Source organism: Coenobita brevimanus, chromosome 81, assembly GCF_032717465.1.
Source record: "Coenobita brevimanus isolate Jiangsu-jjx chromosome 81, ASM3271746v2, whole genome shotgun sequence".
NCBI lineage: Eukaryota > Metazoa > Arthropoda > Malacostraca > Decapoda > Coenobitidae > Coenobita > Coenobita brevimanus.
In genome coordinates this window covers 16,742,453-16,755,398 of record NC_137034.1, presented here as the reverse complement: position 1 = coordinate 16,755,398, position 12,946 = coordinate 16,742,453, and the positions used below count along the sequence as shown (strand labels likewise).

General features: G+C 45.1%; 1 pseudogene; it reads right to left on the bottom strand.

Annotated features, from left to right (window-relative positions):
• Positions 1 to 11,406: 11,406 nt before the first annotated feature.
• On the bottom strand, positions 11,407 to 11,562 carry LOC145409562 (5.8S ribosomal RNA; annotated as a pseudogene).
• Between the last annotated feature and the right edge of the window lie 1,384 nt (positions 11,563 to 12,946).

Here is a 12,946-nt window from a genome sequence, read left to right as displayed (position 1 = left end):
GGGGGGGACACAATCTTGCCACACTATGGGGTGGTACTACTACTCTGCGGCCAGGTTGTGTTAGGAAGAATACTGCCACCGTATTCCCTGCATGTCGTAAAAGGCGACTAAAAGGGGTGGGGTGAGGGGACTAGGGACCCCCTCCTCTGTTTTTTAGTTTCTAAAAAGAGGCAGGCCAGAGAAAGGGATGAGGGATTGAGTTATCCTTGTACCCTGAAGATTGGGTCTATGAATGTGCGTGGATGTAGTACAATTGAGGCTAAAAGGGAGGAGATTGGGAGAATGTTTGTGAGAAGAAAGTTGGATGTGTTAGCTTTGAGTGAAACGGAGATGAAAGGGAAAGGTGAGTCTATGTTTGGAAGTGTGACTGGAAGATTGTCTGGTGTTGATAGAGGAAGGGCAAGAGAAGGTGTGGCCTTGTTATTGAGTCCGGAAGTACAGCAGTGTGTGATTGAATGGAAGGAGGTGTCATCGAGACTGATGTGGGTGAAAGAGAAATTTGAACGGGAGTTGTGGGTGTTTCTGAGTGCATATGGGCCTGGTAGTGAAAGAGATGAAGAAGAGAGGGAGTCTTTCTGGAATGATGTTGATGAGTGTCTGCAGAGTTTTGGAGCGAATGTGAATGTGGTAATGATGGGAGATCTGAATGCTAGAGTGGGAAATGTAGCAGTTGAAGGTGTAGTTGGTATGCATGGTGTGCCTGGAAGAAATGAAAATGAAGAACGAATGATAGGGATGTGTGTTGAGCGAGAATTGGTGATTGGAAATACGCTGTTTGAGAAGAAAGATATATATAAGTATACATGGGTGAGACAGGAGGGTGGAAGGGTCGTTGATAGAGCTTTGATGGACTATGTGGTTGTGTCAAGGAATGTAATAGGAAGATTGTTGGATGTGAGAGTTCTGAGAGGGGAGGGTGGAGGTATGTCTGACCACTACCTGGTGGAGGGAAAGTTAAGAGTAGGTATGAGATGGGTGAGAGCTAGAAGGGTTAGGTGTGGCAGGGAGGTTTTGAAAGTGAGTGAGTTGGATAAAAGAGAGAAAATGATAGAGTATCAGGAGAAATTGAAAGATGAGTGGAACGCAGTGAAAGATCAGGAAAATGGCAGTATGGAGGAGGAATGGCAGTTGTCTAAGAGTGTTGTGGTGGGGCATGCAGAAGAGGTGTGTGGTGTGAGACGTGTGGGTGGTGGTGTAAGAAAAGGAAGTGAATGGTAGTGCGAGGAAGTAAGTATGGCTGTGGCAGAGAAGAGAAGTGCATATGAAGTGTGGCTGCAGAGGAAGGATGACGTGTCATATGAGAGGTATAAGGAAAGGAGGAATAGGGCGAGAAGAGCTGTGCGTGATGCTAAAGTGGCAGCAGATGAGAGGGGGGGTAGGCGGCTGACTGAGAATTTTGAACAGAATAAGAAAATGTTTTGGAAGGAGGAGAAAAGGGTGCGAAAGTGAGAGTCTGGGAAGGAAGAGCGAGTAAAAGCAGAGGATGGAAGGATGTTATTTGAGACTGATGCAGTAAGGAAGAGATGGGCAGAGTATTTTGAAAGATTGTTAAATGTAGAGGAGGAAAGGGTGGCTGAGATTGTGGCAGATGGAAGGGTGCAAGGAATATATGTGTTGGGAGAGTTGAATGATTCTTTGATCACGAAGGAGGAAGTGGAGAAGGCAGTAAAGGAGATGAAAACAGGGAAAGCTGCAGGTATGGATGGGTGTGCTGTCGAATGCCTGAAGGGTGGTGGAGTGACTATTGTTGACTGGTTAGTAAGACTGTTGGATGTGTGTTTTGTGAAAGGTATGGTGCCAGTTGACTGGGCAAGTGCTTGTGTGATCCCGTTGTATAAAGGCAAGGGTGATAAGTATGCATGTACTAGCTTTAGGGGTATAAGTCTGTTGAGTGTTGTAGGTAAGGTGTATGGTAGAGTGTTAATTATGAGAGTTAGAGAGGGTACAGAGGGAGTAATTGGTGATGAGCAGTGTGGCTTTAGGAGAGGGAGGGGATGCGTGGATCAGGTGTTTGCTGTGAGACAAGTGTGTGAAAAGTATTTAGCAAAAGGCAAGCATGTGTTTTGGGCATTCATGGATTTAGAGAAAGCGTATGACAGAATTGATAGGGAGACTTTGTGGACTGTTTTAAGATTGTATGGACTTGATGGTAGGTTACTAAAAGGGGTGAAAAGTTTTTATCTAAAGAGTAGAGCATGTGTAAGAGTGGGAAATGCTGAGTGATTGGTTTCCCGTGAGAGTGGGGCTGCGACAGGGATGTGTGATGTCACCTTGGTTGTTTAATATTTATATGGATGGTGTTGTAAGAGAGGTGAATGCAAGTGTTTTAGGTGGAGGTCTGAGTCTGGTGAATGTCGATGGTGGAGAGTGGAATCTTAAGCAGCTGCTGTTTGCAGATGACACTGCACTGGTGGCTGATTCAGAGGAGAGATTGAGACAGTTGGTAGACGAGTTTGAAAGGGTGTGTGAAAGGAGGAAATTGAAAGTAAATGAGAATAAGAGTAAACTGATGAAGTGTACAAGGTTGGTAGATGGTAGGGGGATGAATATAGTTTTGAATGGCGAGTTGCTTGAGGAGGTGGAGTGTTTTAAATATTTAGGGTCGCATGCTGCTATGGATGGAAGAATAGATGCAGAAGTGAAGTTTAGAATAAATGAAGTAGGAAAGGTGCTGGGAGGAATGAAAAAAGTGTTTAGATGTCGTTCGCTTAGAATGGATGTAAAGAGAAGGCTGTATGAGGGTGTTGTGGTGCCGACTGTGTTATATGGGGCTGAAACATGGAATATGGGTGTAGCAGAGAGGAAAAGTTTGAATGTAATGGAGATGAGGTGTCTGAGGAGTATGTGTGGAGTGACGCGTATGGATCGAGTGCGAAATGATGAAGTGCGAAGGGGAACTGGAGTTGTTCGGGAGATGGCTGGTAGAGTTGATCAGAGGGTGTTGCGATGGTTTGGGCATATGGAGAGAATGGATAATGAGCGATTGTTGAAAAAGATAACTAGATCTGATGTGAGAGGTGTAAGGCTGAGAGGAAGACCACGAATAGGATGAATGGAAAGTGTGAAGAGAGCGCTGGATGCGAGAGGGATGTCTGTTGAGCAAGGAAGAGTGGCTGTGCATGACAGAAATAAATGGAGAGAAATTGTGAATGAATAAATGATGACGCAGCCCTGAGGGGATACTCTCCTGCATCTAGTCTGATTAGCTGGTGAGGTCAGGTGCGAGTAAGGGGATGGGTCTATTATGATGTGGCAGGGGTAAACCAGCTCTGCTGTCGGGCCCTGCTGCGGATGTCACTGATTGCACTGCGCATTTGACCCATGTGTGGTGTGGTGCAGTGAGGATCTGTCCTTTCTCCCCTTTGGGGCTAAGATGCGAATGAATGTGTTTGAATGGATGAGTAAATGGGGAGTGTGTCGTCCTGTCTCGGCTACCTCCCTTTCCATGGGGGAAGCAGCCTAGGTAGATAGATAGATAGATGTATTCCGTTGTCAAAATGGTGGCAGTCGCAAGTTGGAGTGTCAGGAGATTTAAGCGCATCAGTTCAAATCTCTGAGGGCACAGCCACATCCGCCCCAAACAAGCGATCGACAGGAAGAAACATGGCTCAGGGGTCCGGCCAACGTTCAGACTGACATTGCAGCAGCTTTGACCTTGTGCTTCGTTGCAGCTTTGACCCTGTGCTTCGTTGCAGCTTTGACCCTGTGCTTCGTTGCAGCTTTGACCCTTTGCTTCGTTTCAGGTAGTCGATCACGTGTTTTGAGCGAGTGGGGTCGCACCCTAAGTGGTAGCTGGTGGATATTTGGTTCGATAATGCCACTATAGTTGCGGCACACGATTCTGAGGTTGTCATTATCGTACCCTGGCAACCTACCACTCAAAAGAGCGTTCGATTTCGTATCATAGTATACACGAATAATATTATTATGCACTATATTATACACGAATATTATTGTACAAGAATAATACATGCGTCTCATATATACATGAAATCGAACGCACCCTTGAGGGGTAGGTTGCCAGGGCACGATAATAACAACCTCAGAGTTGTGCGCCGCGACTTTAGTTCCTTTGGCCGGTTGCCTACCCCTTCCATGTTCTGTGTTAGCCTCGCGCCCTTACACCTTGCATGGGATAACAAATAAAAGAAAATAGTCTTAATAAATAAATATTCCAAAAAATTTCTATGACCTATCGGAGATAATTTCAGTGATGGTGGTGGTGGTGGTGGCAGTGATGATGGTAGTGATGGTGATTTTGATGATGATGGAGGTAATAATAATAATAATAATTATTATTATTATTATTATAACAATAAACAATAAACAACAACAACAACAACGATACTACTATTACTACTTCTACTACTACTGCTACTACTACTACTACTACTACTACTACTACTAATACTCAGCATCATCATTGTCATCTATCTATCTGTCTCTCCATTACGAGATGTCTTAATCCCATAAGAGGTGGACACAAACAAATCGCCTTCATGTCGCCCTGTCCCCCGCCATTTCACTACCCTACCTCCAGCTCACACATTCTTCTCTTATGTACCGCTACACTTCATCCTTCCATCTTATCCTTGGCCTCCCCCTCCCTCTCCCCCTCTCCACCTCACTCACGTATACTCTTCTTGTTAAACTCTCGCTCTCCATCCTCTCCACATGGCCAAACCACCTAGTATATTTCTCCTAACGCATCTATCACATCCACAGCCACACCACCACACTCCTCCACTTTCTCATTTGTCAGTCTGTCTCTCCATGAATTTCCGGATGCTCCTTTCTAATAACTCATTTCCACTGCTCTCACTCATGACTTGTGTCCATCCAACAAGGTCCAAGCTTCTCATACATATGTTAGAGTTGATATCACAGTACCGTACTATCATGCAGCGCCTTTTTTAATTCCATGGTCACACTCCCTATTTCTTATCACTGCTTTCAAAGAACCAGCAACTTTTCCTCCTTGTTGTACCCTTTCAAGCATTTCACCCTCTAAACTTCCCTCCTTACTCAACACACTACCCAAGTACTTAATATGCACTCACATTTTCCATTTTCTCATCAGCCAACCTCACTATACATTCAGTGACTTCATTTCTCTCGAAGACCATAATTTTAGTCCTTCCTACATTCACCTTAAAATCCGTTTCTCCAAACTCATTCACCAAGCCTTGTAGTTCCCTTATGTCTTCACTTAGCAATACAGTATCATCTGCAAACAACAGCACATGAAGTTTCCAACATCCACTGCCCAACCTTGTATCTTTTTTATAACTCCATCCACATACAGACTCATCAGTCATGGAGACTTGACACATCTCTGTTTCAGTCCGACATTCGGATAGGAAAACTAAGTCAATTCACTATCCACACACACTGCAGCCGTAGCAACGTCATACATACTCTTCACGGCATTCAGCAACTTCATTTACTCCATATATTCTTAATAATTTCGACATATCCCTGTCTATTCAACCTGTCATATGCTTTCTCGAAATCTATGAAGGCTGCATACAACTTCTTTCCCTTCTTTAGAAACTTTTCCACTAAAGGCTTAAGGATGAATATCTAATCTACATAACCTCATCCCTTCCTAAAACCTCCCTGTTCTTCTCCAACTAATTCCTTCGTTATTTCCCTAACTCAGTCAAGAAGTATCCTATCATATACTTTTCCTTTTACACTAAGAGCACAAATGCCACTATGATTAGCAAACACTTCTTTTTCCCCTTTTCCTTTGTTCTGGGGAATGATGATGATGATGATGATTAATAATAATAATAATAATAATAATAATAATAATAATAATAATGATAATGACAATAATAATAACGATGATAATGATAATGACAATAATAATAACCAGACATCCATCCATCATCCAATCCTATGCCGCCCCATGAGAAGCGTAGGAGCCCAGGGCTAGGCAAGTTGGTCCTGACATTTAAGTCGAAAGTGACCACTCTCTCTCATCCCTGAGTGGCATTAAGTGATCAGTAAACCCCAACCACCAGTTGGATATAAACCTACACAGGCTCAATCCGATTGGAGCGCCTTAATTAACCACTAAGCCACTAGGTGCCATAATTTGGTTATATTGTTATCACCCAGGGTAGTAAATGATTTCCTGGTGAACAGGAAACCATCTGGCTTGTCACTCAGTGTAGACTCACCCATAGGCAGAAGGAAGAGGAAAGAGCCAAGGAAAGAAAGACAGAGGAGGGAGTGTAAAGTCATCCGTAAACAGAAGGAAGAAGAAAGAATGAAGGAAAGAAAGACTGAAGAGGAAGGAAGGACGAGAGGAAATGGCAGACACCCAAAGGAGCACTACATCGAGTGAGTGGATGGTGAGAGCCCCCAGCTACCTCAATATATATAACAATACATAATGATAATAATATACAATAATAATAATAATAATAATAATAATAATAACAATAACAATAATAATAATAATGAAAAAGTAATAATAGTAATAAAAATGAAAAAAAAAAATAGTAATAATAATAATGAGGATGATGGTAATTCCTGCCACCATTCAGCATACCGTACACGGGAGAATAAAGTGTCGACAAAACCTGTCACAGTGCAGTGCTAATAACTGCAGTCCTTTCCCAGGTGTACACGTGATGTAGTTAGTAAATCCTCGTGCAACAAAATGCTGCAGTACACTGAGTCATTGCTTTACTTTCCTAAATATTAATATTACATTCCACTCACATGTAAAGTCCCTGTCAATAATTCTTTTACACGTCTCAGTCTTTAAGTAATGAAGATATACCAGTCCATTTTAATAATTTATTTTTTTGTTTATTTTAAGAGAATGATTGCATTAGTCAGGACTCGATTTCTTGGCAGTGTAAATAGACTATTAACCAAACTTGTGTACACAAGGTAAACACCTACTCTCTCTCTTTTACCTCTTTGCTACTAGGAGGCTTTCTTAAATTACACAAAAATCATTTGATATTAACGAAAATGAAGTAAAGGTTATGTCATCATTCTAGAGGCATCAATGGTGACTGCAAGAAAAGCTTTCTCTACGAAGGCTTTAATAAAATATTTTTCTTCAAAGGTTCTTGTCCCAACTGAATATTTTGCTTACCTCAACAGAATATTTTGCTTAGAGGTTGCAAGAATATATGAGAAAAGTGGTAAAATTTTGTAGGGGTTAAGGAAGTATATTTCTTTCCTTTTCAAAAGCAGAGCATCCTCAAATCTTGAGTGATACTGTGTGGAGGGACAAGGAAGAAAAAACTGTCATTGTATTGACGAGGCTATTATGGCCTTTCACGTACAATAACTATTATTTTTATCCTAGGCAGTCTCAGCATTTATATTTACCTGCCCTGCCGTGTCCTGTACCGCCTTTACTTGCCTGCCCTGTCCTGTACCGCCATTACCTGCCCTGCCCTATCCTTCACCACCTTGACCTGCCCTGCCCTTTCCTGTCCTGCCCTGTCCTCCACCATCTTTACCTGCCCTGACCCCCATGTACCTGTTTCCCCATTTCTACCTGTTCTCACCATGGACCTATTCACTCCATGGACCTATTTACACAATGGACCTATTCACTCCATGGACCTATTTATATCATGGACCTATTTACTCCATGGACCTATTTACACCATGGACCTATTTATATCATGGACCTATTTACTCCATGGACCTATTTACACCATGGACCTATTTACACCATGGACTTATTTATACCCTGGACCTATTTACTCCATGGACTTATTTACACCATGGACCTATTCACTTCATGGACTTATTTACACCATGGACCTATTCACTCCATGGACTTATTTATACCCTGGACCTATTTACATTATGGACCTATTTACATTATGGACCTATTTACATTATGGACCTATTTACATTATGGACCTATTTACTCCATGGACCTATTTACATCATGGACCTATTTACTCCATGGACTTATTTACACCATGGACCTATTTACTCCATGGACCTATTTACACCATGGACCTATTTACATCATGGACCTATTTACACCATGGACCTATTCCCCAGTGAGCCGCTTTCTTCATTACCAATTTACCTACCCACCAACCAACCCACATACCCACCCACCCACTCGGCAATAGAATAGCGACTCAATATTTCCTCTCCCCTCCCCCCCCACCTTTCTGCACACACACACACACACACACACACACACACATGTATATAAGATAAATGGGAACCTTCCTCTGATGCTAAGGCGTTCCCAGGAGCAATTTTCATGTCACAGTTCTCATATCCACCCCCACCAGCACCACCACTCTCGCCATTAGCCACTCTGTGCTGCTGCATATTCAAAAGGAGGCAAAAAGTGATTAAAAGTTTGGTGAAAATAATGTGGTGAGGACTTGAAAGTTAGGGAGGAGAGGTGGAAGGAGAAGGAGGAGGAAAGAGTAGTTGGACAGAGGGAAAGATGGAAAAAATCGAGGGGAGGGAGAGAGGAGTAAACAGGAGAGGATGAGTGACTAAGATGAGAGGAAGAATAGGACTGAAGGGGAAGACGGAATGGGAGAAGATGTTTAAACCTGGAGTGAGGCGGGTGAGGGAGGAAGGGAGGTATAAGAGAAAGAAGAGAGGAAGGGCAGGTGGGAAAGACGAAAAGAGATTGAGATTAGAGGAAAGAGAGAGGGAGAAAGAAACAAAAGGGCGTAAGAAATGGTAGACAAAAGAGCAGTACACGGAGAGAGAGAGAGAGAGAGAGAGAGAGAGAGAGAGAGAGAGAGTGAGAGAGAGAGAGAGGGAGGGAGGGAGGGAGGGAGAGAGAGAGATGATGATGATGGAGTGAATGAGATGTGGAGGAAGAAAGGTGATGGTAAGAAACGACACAGGAAGAAGGAAGACAGGAATATAGAGCAAGGAAAAGTGAAGGGGAAGAAGAAGGATGGAAGGAAGGAGAGGAGGAAGAATATAGGTGGAGGGAGGAAGGGAAGGAGAGAGAGGGTGGTGGGGAGAGGTAGTCATTAGCGAGAGTTGGACATCTGGTGTGGACTGAGTTACTGCCTCATTAAGCATGCAGGGGTCAAGCAGGAGGAAGGGAAGGAGGATGATACAGGGAGGAAGGAAGGGAGGACGTGGGACAGAGGGGGAGGGAGAAAAAGAGTGGAACGGGGAAGGAGGCAGTGGGACAAGGAGGAAAGGGAGGGAGGATGTGGGACAGGGAGGAAGGAAAGTAGGGAGGATGTGGGACAGGGAGGAAGGAAAGTAGGGAGGATGTGGGACATGAAGGAAGGCAAGGAGGGAGGAAGGTACAGGGAGGGAGGAATGAAGGGAGAGAGTGGGACTGAGAGGAAGGGACGGAGGGAGTGGGACAGGCAGGGAAAGAGGAGGGAGTGGGACAAAGGAGGGAGGGAGGGAGTAGGACAGGGAGTAAGGGGAGTACAATGGAGTACAAAAGAAGGCAAACAACAACAGACCTAATAGTCCTTTCGAGGCTGCTTGTTACAGAGAAGACTATCAATACGATATCTAATTCTACAAGTTGAAGGTAAGGAGAGTAAAGCATGAAGGAGGGAGGATGTGGGACAGGGAGAAAGGAAAAGAGGGAGGGAGTGGGACAGGGAGGGAGGAAGGGAGGAAAGCAGGAGGCAGGCAGGGTAAGAGGGGCAGCAGACGAGGAGACAAGACAGTTAAATGTGAGTGTTGTGGGCAGGAGAAGAGGTAGGCGGATTGTGAGCAGAATCAGGAAATTAGTGAGACTAGTAGGTATATGAAGCAGACAGGGGGGAGAAGGAATAGGCAGAAAATTAAGTAGACAGGGAAGGAGAAGGAGGGTAGGTGGCAGGAAGACAGGTGGACAATGGGGTATGTGGTAGACAAACATTCTAGGTACAGGAACCTGAGGCTAGACTGTTCTAAACCAGAATATTTGTGGTTGATTATCCTTCGCCTAAGCTTTCAGCGCTTTTTTTTTTTTTTTTTTTTTTGTGTGTGTGTATTCTAATCTCTTAATAGTTCAAAACCATCATCCCGATTATCGCTTCAAACCACATGGCCACAAGGCAATATATCAAGTCAAAACCACACTTATAATACGTACGTTCGTCTCCACATTTACAGTGGCTCTATGGACATAGCTGTAATATTCCGTAAAATTTCATTCATTCATCATTCATTGCCAGACGCCATGTATCCCAGAAGTGGGGTGGCCAAGGCTTAAAGTTAATTGTTTTACAGGGAGGGGCACTAATCCTCCACCAACCCCACTTAAAACGTAGGGAGCATGTATGGTTTCAATAGATGTAAACCACTCAGCATTGTACATGGATACATGGCTTAGAGGGAGGACGGGAAGGAGAATCCTGTTGTCACCGACGGTTGAGTAATAAAGTCCACCTATCCCTCTTCCATGAACTCTGAGTTATCTGATTTTACAGGGAAGGGTAGAAATCCTCCAAAAACCCATTTGGAACGTAGGGAGCACGTATGATTTGGACATATGGTAACACTCAGCAGTGTCTGTTTAACGCAATGTGTGTTTGACTTGTCGATGTGTCTGGAAATGTAGCATCCAAGAAACCCCTCTCCACGGACCCACCCACCCACCCACCACAGGACCACCCTCGTCAAGGTTGTTGCTCCTTGACACCACAGAGCAGACCTCAGTATTGGTGGTGGTAGGGGTAGTAGGCCGCAGAGAACCCTTCGTCCCTTCTGTCGGAGACCGCATGATGAGCCCTCCGACGGCACAGAAGAGAGGAAAAAATGAACCATGTCAGGCTGTGCATCACTTGGGACAAAGGAGGTGAGAGCAAGAGCAGGAGGGGGAGGAGGAGGAAGAGAGGGGGAAGAAGACAGGTCGAACTGTATCCTCTGTCCCTCCTGCCTGCCTGCCTGCCTGGCTCATCTTGGTTCCTTTCCAAGTCCCACCTTAACTCCACCTCCGGCGGTGCACCGACTGTTTTAGTAACAATGTCGAGCACCGCGTCTCCTCTACCCCTGGGTAGGAGAAGAGTGGACGGTGTGGAAATGAAACTTTAGTCCCGGTGCTACACCTCATCCTCTCCAGAACACTGTTCGGACCCCTGAGAGCTTCTTTAATCACCTTACAGATCTCCCAGTGTTCAGTCCCTTGCTTGATGGGGAGGGTGGAGCCGACCGTCGTCATGCATGCCTGCACGGACACACAACGACGACGACGACGACGCCCTCCCCAGTGACAGATTTTATCAATGGGTTGATTTTGAAGGAACACAGCAGAGCCCGAGGGGCGGCGCTGCGAATCCCCAAGGCTGAGAGGAATGTCTTGTCGGCTCCTTGGGGCTCTGCCCAAAAGACAGTCAATTGTTGACATAGCCCCAAGTCGCCCCTCTCGCGGCTAGTTAGCCCATTGCCGGTTCTCACCAGCGTGTTGTTAGAGGCCTTGTATGACCCTCGTCCAGGAGTGGTGGCTACCCTACGGGGCAAGCCACCGCAATGTGTGTTCGACTTGTCAATGTATCTGAAAATGCGTATCACATACCGACTCGCAGTTCACTGCGGTCTTCATCGACCCACGAGCCAAGTGATCCCCCGTTAAGAGTTGTGTCACAGTTTGGGAGAAGAAGCGATCGCGGACTTGCCAGGTCCATGTCGCACAATTCTTAGGTTTCCAGACAGAGCCAGTGAGGTGTCACTCACGACTGACCTTGGTAGAAGTAGTTTCGTGCTGCCTGCGGGATGCACCCGACCAGGCTTTTCCTCTCTCGTCACTAGGAATAAGGACCGACACCACCAGATGTATCAACCAACGCCACCTTTCTCCGGCTCTTGCTGCCTCTGCTGGCTACTTGCCCAACCAACGGTGGGAGACATAGAGAGAGAGAGCGCTCCGGCAGAGGGTGGCACATGATACTACTGTCATAGGTGGTGGGCCTCTGCCTCCATAGTAACAAGTACAGCAGCCCACATCATCAGCTGACGTTCGAGACGGACTTGCTCTTCCTTCTCCTTCCCCTTGGCAGAGTGCTTTATTGACACCCATCCTCTCTCTCCCTCCCCCTTTCATCCCATCTTACCTCTGCAGCAGCAGCAGGGGGGATGGGAATCCTCAGGAGGAGGACAAGGAGAGCAGCAGCAGCAGCAGCAGCTGGAGGAGGATAATACAGATACATATGTATATGTACATATATATTTGTGTGTGTGTGTGTGCGCTGGGTGCTCGAGAAGGGCTGTTGGTCTTCCTTCTCCCTTTGCTCTATTTAGGGAGTAGGGTATGCTGTTGGTTGCCGGGAACGCACAGGAGGGGGCATGATGGCAAGAACGAGGAGGAGGAGGAGGAGGAGGAGGAGGAAGAGGAGGAAGAGGAGGAGGAAGAGGAGGAATAATTTTATTGGAGGTATATTTTTACATCTCTTTAATCCCTTCAGGAGCCAAGTGGTTCATGTGAAAATTTTGGTACTCAGAATTTGAATGTGACAAAGGTGAAGGACAATAATAATTCGCAAAGAGTGAATTAAACCATTCATTACAATGGCGTCTGTAATTCTATATTCTTTCCTCGGGGTTATTTTCTGCACCTTGGACAAACTTCTCGTAGTGATGGGACTAGAAGCACATTCCTTGATGATGATGATGATGATGATGTAGATGATGATGATGATCCATGCTACTACTATAGTTTATTTAGTTGGGTAAAACCGCTTGTACTCAAAGGGTAACATCTGAATCAGCACTGAGAATTGATTGTGCGTGTGCGTGTGTGTGTGTGTGTGTGTGTGTGTGTGTGTGTGTGTGTGTGTGTGTGTGTGTGTGTGTGTGTCAGGTTATCATTCTGTCTGTCAGTCTTTGTCTGTTCTTATCTCAGTCTGTCTTTGTATCTTTCCGTCCATCTGTCTGTTAATGCTTGTAAATCTCCCTTTACGCCAGTCGTAGGTGAGGGCAAAGTCTCGGGGAGTTTTCTGATGATATATATATTAACACCGTCTTA